At 44.0% G+C, this 13,535-nt stretch overlaps 1 protein-coding gene and 1 long non-coding RNA gene across 3 annotated transcripts in view; one reads left to right on the top strand and one right to left on the bottom strand.

The window, feature by feature from the left end:
• LOC145356372 (protein shisa-6-like) overlaps positions 1-13,535 on the bottom strand; it is a 519,167-nt gene that overhangs the window by 56,978 nt on the left and 448,654 nt on the right. The window lies entirely within an intron of this gene.
• The window catches only part of LOC145356373 (uncharacterized), a 144,425-nt gene continuing 143,653 nt past the window's right edge, over positions 12,764-13,535 (top strand). The window contains exon 1 of the long non-coding RNA XR_013889127.1: positions 12,764-12,914. This is a non-coding gene — a long non-coding RNA (uncharacterized LOC145356373). The remainder of the gene's footprint in view (positions 12,915-13,535) is intronic.

The following is a 13,535-nucleotide window of genomic DNA, read 5'->3' as shown; positions in this document are numbered from 1 at the left end:
AGTGCTGAAAGACATTTGAGTTAATGGAGAGATTTTAGGTTTTTATTTACTAGTGTCACAAGTCGGCTTACGTTAACACTTTAATGGAGTTACTTTGAAATCCCCTAGTCACCACACTCAGGCACCTGTTTGGGTACACTGAGGGTTAGGTGAATTGGCCATGCTAACTTCTCCCTCAGTGTACCCGAATAGGCGCCAGAGTGTAACGACTAGGGACTTTTCACAGTAAATTCAATGCAGTGTTAAGGTAAACCTACTCGTGATTAATAAATAAATAAGCTTATGAACTTATAAACTAAGGGAGAATTTAGCCTGGCCAATGGACCTAACCAGCGTGTCTTTCGGATGGTGGAAGGAAACAGAACATAAGAACGTAAGAACATATGAAACAGGAGCAGGAGTAAGCCATCCAGCCCCTCGAGCCTGCCCCGCCATTCAATAAGATCATGGCAGAAGAACCCAGAAGCAACCCATGCAGACATGTGGAGAATGTTCAGACTCTGCACAGACAGTGACCCAAGCTGGGAATCAAACCCGAGTCCTTGGTGCTGTGAGGCAGCAGTGCTAACCACTGTGCCACCATGCCACCCTTTTAGGAATCTGTACATGGGATAGTGAGAGTAGCCAACGGGAAATTGGAATCAAGTATATAAGGGTGTTTTGTATCACTAGTCTTCAAAGTCTTGACAGAACCAATGATCAAAGAAGTATTTGAAGACACAGAATCTGGCATTAAGATTCAGGGATAAAGGATAACATCAGTTAGCTTTGCAGCTGACAATGCCCTTATAGCAAGCCCAGCAGAAGGTTTATAGGAACGAGTAGATAAACTCTTTGCAGCTGGTATGAATTTGGAGTGAAAGTGAATATTGACAAAATAGTAAGGTAAAAGCAAAATAATGCAGATGCTGGAATGTGAAACAAAAACAGACAATGCTGGAAAATCTCAGCAGGTCTGACAGCATCTGTGGAGAGAGAATAGAGCCAAGTCAGGATGACTCCTCGTCAGAGCTTGTTTTTGTTTTTGTATTGACAAAATGGTGATGCATATCTCAAAATCACCAACAATTATTCATAGATTCATAGAAGGAAAAGAACTGGAACAGGTACAAGAATTAGCAAGCATAATATCCTCAGATGGAAGGTTCAACAAAGAAATAAGAGCAAGGATCACAAGGGGGAAGGGCTATTTGGTAAGAAGAGGCAGTTATTAACTGGAAACTGGATAAACAACTCAAAAATGTATTAAAGAGCTTAATTTGGAGTGTTTTATATGGATGTAAGACTTAGACCTTATGGAAAGGGGAGACCAACTTGCTCAATACAAGTTGAAATTTGAAACACGGGTTTGGATGAAAATGGAAAGAATCATTGGATGGACAAAGTAACAAATGTTGAAATGCTGAGGAGAGTAAAGAAACTTGCCGAATGTAATTAGGAAGACAGAGACCGAGCAGAGGTCATCTTAAGAAAAGGTGAGCAAATAGGAGATATTTTGCAGGGAAAATGTCAAGAAAATAGAGGGAGAGAAAGGAAGAGAATGGCAATTTTGGGTTGCTTGAAAACTAAAGGAAGCTCTTGGCAAATGAAAAGACTGGAGTAAGATAGAGAAACAAGTAAGACAAGTGTAAGTATGGGATTTAAAGGTATAAAACTCTCCTAATTAAAACAAACCCTAAGGCCTGAATTTTTAATTTCTAACTCTAGGGTCTTAGTTATATTTGACCTTCAAGGTACAAATAGCTAGTGTTTATGAATCAAGTAGAATTTATTAACACAATTTTACATATGCTTAGCAAGAAGTAGTGAAGACAACATAAAGGTTTCTTATCTCTCAGGACGGCAGGAACTCTTGGTGTTGTCAGCACAGATAATGGGGGGAATTTTTCCATCCTGCCTGCCACGGGAATCGGAGAGGATAGAGGGTGGACCACGCAAAGGTCTTTGTCCTCGGGCGGGAATTTCCAGCCTTGGGGTGAGCGTGGCTGGAAAATCCTGCCCAATGGTTGGAGTTTTACAGCCAAGTCCATCCCGATTCTCACAGAATGGCATTCTCCGTTGGCCTCGGACGGGAACCTACAAGTCTTGGGTGGGCAAGACGGTAAAATTCTGGTTAATGTCTCTCTTTGGCTTTGGCTTTGAGGTGATGTTGAACTGTGTCCAGGACAGTCATATCCCAAAAGCCATGGTATCACCGTGCCAATGAGGATTATGATTTCTTTTATCCCTCAGTCTCTTTCTTCTTTTGTTTTTTGGAGATGGTTTGAATTCACTCTTCCTATAAGGGTGCAAATCACCTCGTGTCTCCAGTCTTTGCAACAATCCTTGCTTTTTGGGTGACAAGTTCCAGAAGATTATATTCCATCACAAATAAATGCACATTTCCTTCCAACAACAGAGAAGCCATAAATAAAGACACATTCTCTTGTCAGCTTATCTTAACACAAGCCCCACACAACAGCTATTAAAATTAACTATTAAGATCATTCCAACCATAATATTAAAGGTTTCCTCCCGGTACATATACCAACATATCAATTGAAGCAATGCATGACTTGTTTAAACATAAGGGGCACAATCTTACCGGTTGTGCCCCTTACGTACAATGTCACGTTCCTGCTACAGCAAAGTCAATCTCTGTTCACTGCAGTGGAATGGGAAAATCCCAGCTGCTGGTGAGGTTGGCGACTCCGGACTGAGGTGTCATCCTAAGTTTTTACATATTCCTTCAAACAAATTGAAAAACAAGCACCTGGTTGCACTTTTGTCACAGCTTCAGACCAAGACTCAAATGAGCTGTGTGATGGACCATAAGAAAGCCTTATTCTTCACAAACAACTTTTGCATGGTGGCACAGTAATTGGCATTGCTGCCTAAACAGCATCAGGGGCCAGGGTTCGATTCCCGGCTTGGGTCACTACCTGTGTAGAGTTTGCACATTCTCCCAGTGTCTGCATGGGTTTCCTCCGGGTGCTCCCCACCGTCCAAAGATGTGCAGGTTAGGTGGATTGACCATGCTAAACTGCCTCTTGGTGTCAGGGGAGTAGCTAGGGTAAAAGGATGGGGTTGTGAGGATGGGGCCTGGATGGGACTGTTGTCACTGCAGACTTGATGGGCTGAATGGCCTCCTTCTGCATTGTCGGATTCAATGATTCTACGAATTGCTCTCCTGTCCCCTAATTACCTAGACTGTTAATTGGCAACAGAAATTCCATCTGACCATTTAAAAAATGACTAACTTAAAAGTTCATAAGCATTGGTTCACCCTATGTAAAATGCCTAGAAATATTATCAAAATCTTACACATCTTACAACCAGAGCAAATATGATGAAATCAAACTTTGTTCGAATTTGTGTCTCTTCTCCTCTTTAAGCTCCCATTTGTACAAGCCAAGAGATAATCTTGAGATGTTATAAGTTGAAGAAGCACGCATTGTGCTGATAGATCTATCATACAAAAGAAGGTAGCAATCTAGAATTCTCTCCCCCAGAAGCTTGGCAGATGAATGGAGTTAAAGTGCACATCAGCCATGAGTTATTTGAATGGTGAAGTAAGCTCAAGGGATTGAATGACCTATCCCTGTTCCCATGGTCCAAATCTAGTGCTTGTTTCCAGTATTTTGATGTGCAAACCCAATGGAGATGCAAATGTGTAAGGCTTTCAATCATAAGTAACATTCATGCCACACAAACTCCAACAACAGAGAATCTAACCATGTCCACATGATGTTCAATGCCACTGATTCCCCCACAATCCTGGGGTTACTATTGACCAGAAATTGAACTGGACCAGAGTATACAAATACTTTGATGACAAGAGAAGGTCAGAAGCTGAGAATTCTGTGAAGAGTAACTCACCTCCTGTTCTTCATCTACAGCGCTCTAGTCAAGACTGCGATGGAACGCTTTCCACTTGCCTGGACGAGTGAAGCTCTAATAACATTCAAGTAGCTTAACACCAACCAGGACAGGGCAGGCGCTTGATTGGCCTTCATTCACTCCACCACCAAGGCACAGTAGCAGTCATGTGTACCACCCACAAGATGCACTGCAGCAACTCACCAAGTCTCCTTCGACAACACCTTTCAAACTCATGATGCTTACCATCTAGTAGGGCAAGGGCAGCCCTCCAAGTCGCTCACCATCCTTACCCGGAACGATATATGAATCCTTCACTGTTGCTTGGTCACCCCCACCACATCCTCTGCCCCATTTCCTTCCCCCCAACCCTCAAACAACCCCTACCACCCGACTCTGGAAGGCCGCTGGCAAGCCTGACAGGTTTTGACGGGCGGCCTTCTGAGGGCGCACAAGACTCACGTGACCTCCATTTAATCCTGGAGTCACCATTAGATTGCTTTGAACTCAGGAATAATGGGTTTCAGTTGGCTCATTAATGAACTCCACCGGTGGCCAGGAATCTCACGTTATTCCCTTTTGCCCTCTGATCTAATTGGGGGAGGCTTTTCCTGCCACAAGGAGACTGATATGAGTCATTTTCCAGAACTCACTGGGCCAGGCTGCCACCTGTCCCAGTGCAATGGGCTGTATAAACCCCAGCTCACTGCAGCTTCTCCAAACTTGTACACAACAGCATTCAGGCTGGGTGTAACATTCTGCCTGGCATAGTTTGTTGTGTCAAAAAGACAATCCTCCTTGCCTGCACTTGGTGTTACAGTCCACTTTAACAGCTATCAACTACAGGATCGGATGTTGCACAACACCTTGATTCTTACTTCTGTTTCCATAATATGCCTGCCACACTTCATTTTTGCCAGTCACCTCTCCACAAAAGATAGGCAAGTCACTAGATAAGTAATTGCCATAGCTCCCAAGTGACTGTCAGCATTTCTCTCTGTTAGAGAGAGAGCTAAGTGGTTCTATAGCTTGAGTGGCACCACTCCACGTCAAACAGACGGCAGGCAAGGAGGAAGGTTATAAGTCTATTACAGCAAGAACAGGAATTGAACCCAGACTTTTGGTGTCATTCAGAATCATGTATGATCTAGCCAACTGAGCTAACCAGCCCTATGCAAAGCGTACAGACTATTTATTTAAAAAAAACACATTGAAATGTAATTTCCATTTGCCGCCTCTTACTTTGTAAATGGCACCATTACTTTAGAGTGCTTTTAGCTGGAGCTCTTTAAGAATTGCATGTTTGTGAGTATTCCTGCCACTGGGTCCAATTAGGCAGGCTCGCTGCGTACGGTATGATGCTCGCAGGGAGCTTTGAAGAAACATTGAATGTGCTGTTCGTGGAACCCAGCTGGAGGTGCGGACTTCACTCAGTCCGCATGGGAGGGAGATTGTACCCTACTGTTACTCGCTATTTGGAAATTCTGTTTTATCCCCTGCCTCATAATCCAGGGAAGGGGAATTTGAATCTTGGATATTACTCAAGGAACAGTGATAGTGTTTTAAAGTATGGTTTCCCAGACTCGGTGTTGCATAAGCTTCAAGATTTAATCCTTGAAGCCACAGATCCCTCTCTTTTCCTGTTTGCACTAACAGATGTGAACTCTTCAACACAAAAATATACTCATTGCAAGACAGACTGTGAACTTTGATACTTGCAATCTCACACACTGAGCCCGCAGCCTGTAACAAGGGATAACATGGATTTCTTTTATTTTGGAATGATTTATTGATGAGTCTCTGGTTGCACCAACACTTCATTCTCTTTTTCTTTAAGATATTCTTTAAACAGGAACTGGCTGTAACTTGCTTCTGGATGGACTTGTGCTGGACGCAATGGTTTTAAATACAGATGAGATGCATATTTTTGCCTAAATATCACTGTAGATTTATTCACATCTTCAGTCCACTCACCTTAAAACCTTGTGTCACTAAAAACACTCAAAGGGTTAAAATATGAACGGCAACTTTAATTAGGATCATTACCAAGGTGATTGATGTTGAGTTTGCTACTGATCTTCAAATAATTTGGGGATGGGAGGTGAAAATTAGACCTTTTGTCTGTATTGGTCTCAGAATGGTTTAGTTTCTCTAAAATACCATTCACCGCTCCTTCCAACATTGTGAGTTGAGTTACCAATTGGTGTAATTTCATTATTCGCTCTCCTTCCATCTGAAATGGTGCAGAACAACTGTTTGAGTTCCAGTTTAAATCAGTACGGCTCTCTACATGTTTTGCATAGGAAACCACTACATTTGAATGGGCAAAATATGTTAGCACAGCGATGTAATTTAGTATGCTAAACATCGTGGAATTCCTGTGGGAACTTGGTTGGAAGCTTTAGTGAATTAGTAGGGTTAGGGTGATGGGAAACATTGGGCTGAACATACGGGCAACCCACAGGTTGAGATTAGTTTTAGTTTATTTATTAGTGTCTCAAGTAGGTTTAGATTAACACTGCAATGAAGTTACTGTGAAAATCTCCTCGTCACCACACTCCGCTACCTGTGTGTGTAAGCTGAGGGAGAATTTAGCATGGCCAATGCACCTAACGAGCACTTCTTTCAGACTGTGGGAGGAAACTGGAGTACCGGGGGAAACCCACGCAGACATGGGGAGAACGTGCAAACTCCACACAGACAGTGGCTAAAGCTGGGAATTGAACCTGGATTCCCGGCACTGTGAGTCAAGAGTGTTAACCACTGTGCCATCATGCCACCTATGAATCTAGGTAGCGGGATCCATAAAGTAGGATGTTGTTCTATCTATGGAATACCTGTCGCTGGCCAGCCTACTTTCACTGAGTTTTACGTATGGTAGGGGAGACATTAGGTATGTCTCCTGACTGTGACCTAATTAAGCGGACAACTGATGTCCAATTAAAAGTCTTTTCCCACAGTCAGCCTGATTAACAAGTAGCAGCAGCAGAGGCTGATGTTCAAGCTGTCATGCTAGCAAGCTAAAGATGGGTGCAGGGGGTGGGGAAGGCGTTGCCTTTTGCCAGGCCCCCTTGTCAACTGGAGCCCGTTCCCCACAATTTTTTCTCCCCATGTCCAACCTCCACCACCTGTCCTATCCTACATGCTGTCACTCTCCCTTTTCGGGGCATGTCAGCTTGGCCACATCCCTCAACATCCAGGTCCATTGTTGACCAGTACCTTCTTGGCTATACAGGATGTGTTCATCACTCATGTTCTATGAGGTGGAATGCCCACTTGGAGATTGGCAGCAATCCTGGCGCATAATACTCAATGGGCTGTGGAAATTATAGTGGGGCAAGGCAGCCAAGTGAGGCAGGCGCCCCCTCCTCATATTTACGCTGGGGTGCAGGGAGCACCCCCGCCCGCCCCCAATTATAATAATCCAGGCTATAACCTGGTCCAGCAATGTCTTGATTTTTAACTTCTCATCCTTGTATTCAAATCCCTCAATGGCTTGCTGCCTTCCTATCTCTGTAACCATTTCCTGGCCCCATAAACATTTGAGATCTCTGCCTTTGTCCAATGCTGACCTCTTGTGATCCCTGATTTCCTGGCCCAATGTTCTGGAATTCGCTCTCTGAATTTCTCACTTCGTCCATTGCTTGAAATCACCCTGCAAAGTCCAGCTTTGATTGAGCTTCTGCTTACCTCTTCCTTCAGCTGACTTGTGACAAATTTTGGCAAACAATGTTTCTGTGAGGCTCCTCGGGATATTTTAGTGTCCTACAAGTTCCATGTAAATGCAGTGACTTCAAAGGGCTCTGCTCACACCTGCGGCTTCTGACAGGAAGAATGGAAAGTCTCTGTTGCCCACAGTGGCAGAGGGTTAAGTGGCTGGGACATATTGTGGCACCAGTTATCCTTTCACCCAAGTTCCCTGGAATGTTTACTGTAATAATTCAGGAAGCCCGACTGGAAAGGAATGGTATTTATTTAAATACAAAGTCAAGCCACTGCTCCGTGGCATACATACAAAAATCCTAATCAGGACAAGGGCTCAGGTGATGAGTTCCATTGCCCCTTACCGACGGAATTCATATTCAACGAGGCCCTTTGGGGGATCAATGAGAGATTCCCATGGAGCTGATTGGTTGGGGGGGGGGGGGGGGGGGGGGGGTGTAATCATACCCCTTGCCCTCTGAGCTTGAGGGTTCCCCCTTGCTCCTATAGCAATTGGTCCATTGCCTCATTTCTGTTGTTTTCACGGTCTGATGGGGAAGGCATATATCGAGTGGGTGAACATCTCTTCTTTGAGGAATGTCAAAGAACGTCGATCTCTGACTGTGATCCGTCACCTCCTTCCCATTTCTGAGGCTGAGTTCTTGTAAACCTCTCTTTGGCTGTTTATAGATGGAGCTTCTTTACCACAGGGCAGTGTGTAAGATGCCTATGGTGGCATGTCTGGTGATGCAGTTGTCCTGATGGAGAGTTCTTGACAGCGGAGGTGATCGACATTTTTTTAATGATCTTTTCCCCAATCTTTATCACGTATGACACTGGTCCCGTTTTTAAGAGGGTAACTCCTGCGGCCCACAGGGAGCTGACTCCAAAATTCCATATATTGACGGTGTCTCCTGGCTTGAAGGTCCTGTTAAGATTATGTCCATCTTGGCCCCTTTTTTGGACTTTTTGTTTTTCTTTGATTTTGCTGCCCAGACTTGGGAACGTGAGGCTAAGCCTGGTCTAAAGATATCAGCCAGTCAATAGCACTGCTGGGCTACTCCCATCATCATGTGCAGTGTTGCCCTGTAATTGAAGAGGAAATGTGCAAACTTCATTTTCAAACAAATTTCCTTTGTTTTTTCATGCTGTTTTTGAATATGTGGACTGCTCGCTCAGCTAGGTCACTTGTAGATGGATGACAGGATGGTGCGGATGTGCCTCACTCCATTTGTGTTCACAGATGTTTGAAACTCCCTGCTGATAAATGGGATCCCATTGTCCGTTATGAGGATCTCAAGTATACCATGTATGCAGAATGATTGCCAGGACATTTCTATGGTGTTGTGAGAGGTAGAGGCCATCTAGTGTACGTTGGTCCAGTTTGAATGGGCACCTATCAGAATTAAGAACATAGAGCCCATAAATCGCCCTGTGGCATCTGTACTGGCACCCAGGGACTCCCAGTCATTCCCAAAGGTGCAATGAGGCTATTGGTGGGATCTTCTGCTTTTCCTGCCAGGTTTGCACTGTTTGAGCAGGTTTTCAATGTCCTTGTTTATACCAGTCTATCATGTAGCATCATGCAAGCATTTTCATTTCCAAAATCCCTGGGCGTGTGTTGTGCAATTTGTGGAGTATTGGTCACTTGCCTGAATGTGGAACAATCACCCAAGCTCTCCACAAGATGATACCATTCTCAATTCTGAGCCCTCGATATTTGGAAGTATAAGGTTTTAAATCTTCTGCAGGATGCCCTTGTGGTCCACTACATAGGAAGATACGACCTCGCTTTGCCAACGTTGGGTCCTTTTGGGACCAAGCCTGAATTTTCTCGGCAGATGCTGGCAGAGTGTCCATGAAGTTCACTGTCATGATGACCTAATCCATCTTCGGAGGTGAGGCTGGTGGGTAGCGGTAAGTGGATCAAAGCTTCCACATTGATCATCTGTGTCCCTGGATGATGTTCTAGGGTGTATTCATAAATGCCTAACAGCAGTGCCTGGCGTTGGATCTGAGCTGATGCTATGGGGGAGATATACCTTGCTTCGTGCGAAGAGGCCTAATGGAGGTCTGTCACTGTGGTGGAATGTCGAACACAGATATATTGGTAGAATTTTTTCACCACTAATACCATGATCAAACATTCTTTCTAAATTTGGATTACCCCTTTTCGGCATCCGCTAGGGCGCGTGAAGTATATGCGATTGGACGTTCTGTCTCATCAAGCCAATGGTGTGACAATAACGTCTCCTATCCCATAGGGGGAGGCATCACAGGTTACGAGGAATAACCTCAGTGGATTGTAATGGGCCTATATGTTTGTCCGCAGCAATTGCTATTTGACACATATAAAGGCTCCCTCCTCTAATATTTGCCACAACCATTTCTGATTTTTTTTTAAGCAGAACATGGAGGTTTGCCAGCAGGGTCACCAGGTTCAGTACAAATTTCCTGTCGTAGTTGATGAGACCCAGTAAAGACTTCAACTCCATCGTGTTCCTTGACTTTTATGGTCTTCACCTTTTCCGCGACAGGGTGTAGTCCAGTCCTGTCAACTCTGAACCCAAGGTACGTTACATTGTTTACTTGGAACAAGCTTTTTAACCAGACATTAGCCTGAGAGAAACACTGTAAAACTCTTTTGAACTCTCCAATATTCCATTACAGTAGTTCCGGAGGTTAAAATATCATTCATTTTCATTTTAGTTCATTCTTGGGACATGGGCATCGCTGACTGGCCAGCATTGATGGCCCATCCCTAGTTAACCTTAGAGGGCAGTTGAGTCAACCACATTGCTGTGGCTCTGGAGTCACATATAGACCAAACTAGGTAAGGACGGCAGATTTCCTTCCCTAAAGGACATTAATGAACCAAATGGATTTTTCCGACCATCAACAATGGTTTTGTGGTCATCAGTAGATTCTTAATTTTAGATTTCTTTTTTATTGAATTCAAATTCCACTGTGGTGGGATTCAAGCCCGATACCCAGAACATTAATAGTTTAGCGATCATACCACTAGGCTATCACCTCCCCTACTGCAACTCTGGGTACCCCTTGAAGGATGCTCTCCATCATCCTTTGAAAAACAGCGCAAGTGGAAGACAGCCCAAAAGACAAGTGAGTATATTCAATACAGTCTTCTGTGAATATTTATAGTGATGTATTTACTGGATGATTCCTCAATGTCCAATTGCAGGTACACGTGGTGCATGTCCAATTTGGAAAATATGTGATCGGACAATGTGCCTTGCAGTATTTAGGTTGGGCCTCTGGGTCCATGTAGACCCTGGCCCTGGCATCTTTAATCTTCCGGAGACATTCTTGGAATACTTCAGGGTACTTCCCAATGACTTTGTATAAGTTGTCGATACCCATTTTCGGTAGGCTGGGCCCTGGTCATTGTACTACTCTGAGGGGGAGTCGGAATGTCTGTTTCCCATGCGTAACTGGGATTACCGTAGTCCCAGTATGCATAAGGGCTCCACACATGGCCAACCTAGCCTTGGTGTCCCAAAGGCTTTAAGGAAAGATGTCCAATTGGAGTCACCTGAAGGTGTGCTCCCCAGTGATAGAAACTATGGCACCTGTGTTTACCCCCATGTCTATGGGGTGGCCATTTACCTGGAGTTGAAACTGGATTGGGGCCACTTCAGGTGCCGTAATGCCACTTAGCTGCTTCAATTCCTCATTCTTGGGCTGGTTTATTTGCAAAGCCCTGTCTTGTAGTGGCTTTGCCCTTTGGCTTGTGTGATATGCGTTTTGCTTGTTTTGGTAGCCTTGTCTGGGGAGGATCCCATCACTGCAAGTACAGCATGGATATGCTTGCTCTTCACTGTATGGTGGAGAAACTTCCCATCCAGTTCTGGAATCTCTTGGCCTCCTCATCCAATCATCCTTCCTTGGCAATAAATGGGAAATGCAAGGGTTATCTGTTGAGGATGCGTATCTGCAGTATGGAGGCCATCCAAGGCTGAGAATGGTACCATCTACAAACCCCTGAGGTTTCTGGGCCCCGTTGTCTACATTTTCACAAGAAAGGACCAATTCCCATGGTTTGGGATTGTAGAGGTTCACGACCAAATCGATCAGTTCTTTAAAGGATTTTGAATTTAGTGAATGCCGGGTAGGTTAAACTCTTTATGATGCTGAAAGTTGGGGCCCCACAAGTGGTTTGGAGGATAACTTTTTTGCCAGTCCCCTTCTATCCCATTTGTCCAGAATAAGTATCTCAGTTGTTTGATGGACTGGGGCCAATCCTTCTCATCCCTATCGTACGGTTCCAATTTCCTAAACAGTGCCTTTTTCAAATCTCCCTGTTCCTGTCTTATCGGGTTCATTGAAAGCCAAGCTAATTCAAAACCTTCCTTGTTCCTCATTGCCAATGTAACAACTCAGGAAGACCGACTAGGAAGTAATGGTATTTATTGTTGAACACAAAATTAAGCCGCTATTCCATGGTGTACATACTCAAGTCCCAACCAGGACAACAGTTCTGCAGACCCTTCCTGGAATCTGCATTAAGAAGGTATCGGGTACAGATTCCACCTGGGCAGGCCATTACCTGTTACCAAGGGAACTCGAATTCAATGAGCCCCATGGGAAATCAGTGAGAAATTCCCCATGGAACCCATAGTGGGTTATTACTTTTACCATCATGCATCATTGTCGGCTCAATACCATACTCTCATCACAATAGTTTGGTTCTAGTTAGTGATACCACAAGTCCCATTAAGATTGGAGATGGTTGGTTTATTTCACTGTCAACCTAAGGTGAAGCTGTGAAAAACTAGAATTGATTTTATACACATAGGGGGAAATTCTCCAGTCCCACTCGCCATTTTGGCCGGGGGTGGGGCGGGGGGGGGGGGGGGTGGCTGCAGACCACACAAATGTCCATTGACTTTGGATGGGATTCTCCGGCCGCTCTCATCCCAAAAGGAGAGATTCCCACCCATAATTTGTACCATGTAACCATTTTTCACCTCTGTATTTTGTTGGAGAAATATTTCTGCTGTATTTAAGTCACTGGCTGTTTAATTTTTTGTTTTGTGTTTGGAAACTCTATAAATTAAAGTGAAAAATCCCTGCATCACTGATAATATTCATTTTTTTTTAGTTTAAGGCCAAAACTTCATCCCTGCTCCTTAGGACATTAGCCTGGCTCATTTGTTAACCCATTTCAGCTCTGTGTCTGACACTGGACGAACAAACCCCACACCAGGATTTAAGCACAGATGCTTACTGATATCGCAATGCAATTCTGAGGGAGTGCAGACCTGTCAGTGATGCCACCCTTCAAATGAGACATTACACCAAGGCTCAACCTGCCCACTCTGATGCTCAGACAGGTAGGAAATAATCTATGGAACCATCCAAACCACAGGAGATATTCCTGCCAATACACAGGCTAACATTCTCCTCTCAACTAAAAACTGGTCACTTAGCTCATGAAGTGTGTAGGGTCTTGTGCGCAGGATGCAAGCTCTCCTTGACTACATAGGCACAGTTAGTGCAATTTAACAACGTTCATTGTGTGTGAAATCCTTTGAGGATTTCTGAGAGATATAAGATACTCAAAAACTGCAAGTTGTTCTTAATTTATGCACCCCCAATTCTTCATCCTTCCAAATGGATTGTTGGGTTCAATCATTCCTTTGAATAGATGAGGAGACAGCACTGATACGAGTTTTTAAAATGGTTTTCTTCTATTGAACAGAACTTAAAACATTAGCGTGACAGAAGCGAAAAGAAGAGAAAAAGCAAACTTTAGAGGCTAGCTTTTACTGCTAGCCCCTATTCTGATCTTGTACACAAACTCAATTGAATTGAAACTGAACACACAATTCCAAAATATATTTCAACCCTTTTCTCGGTATTGGAAATGTTTTCTGCAGGCTGTCTCCGACTTAGAAAAATAATCCTTGCAGCTGCTATTATGAAAACTTGTTTGCCTGCATTGTGTACCTTTT

Source organism: Carcharhinus amblyrhynchos, chromosome 21 (genome assembly GCF_965287045.1).
Source record: "Carcharhinus amblyrhynchos chromosome 21, sCarAmb.v2.hapA, whole genome shotgun sequence".
NCBI lineage: Eukaryota > Metazoa > Chordata > Chondrichthyes > Carcharhiniformes > Carcharhinidae > Carcharhinus > Carcharhinus amblyrhynchos.
The sequence above is the reverse complement of the archived record's forward strand: the minus strand, read 5'-3'. Positions and strand labels throughout refer to the sequence as shown.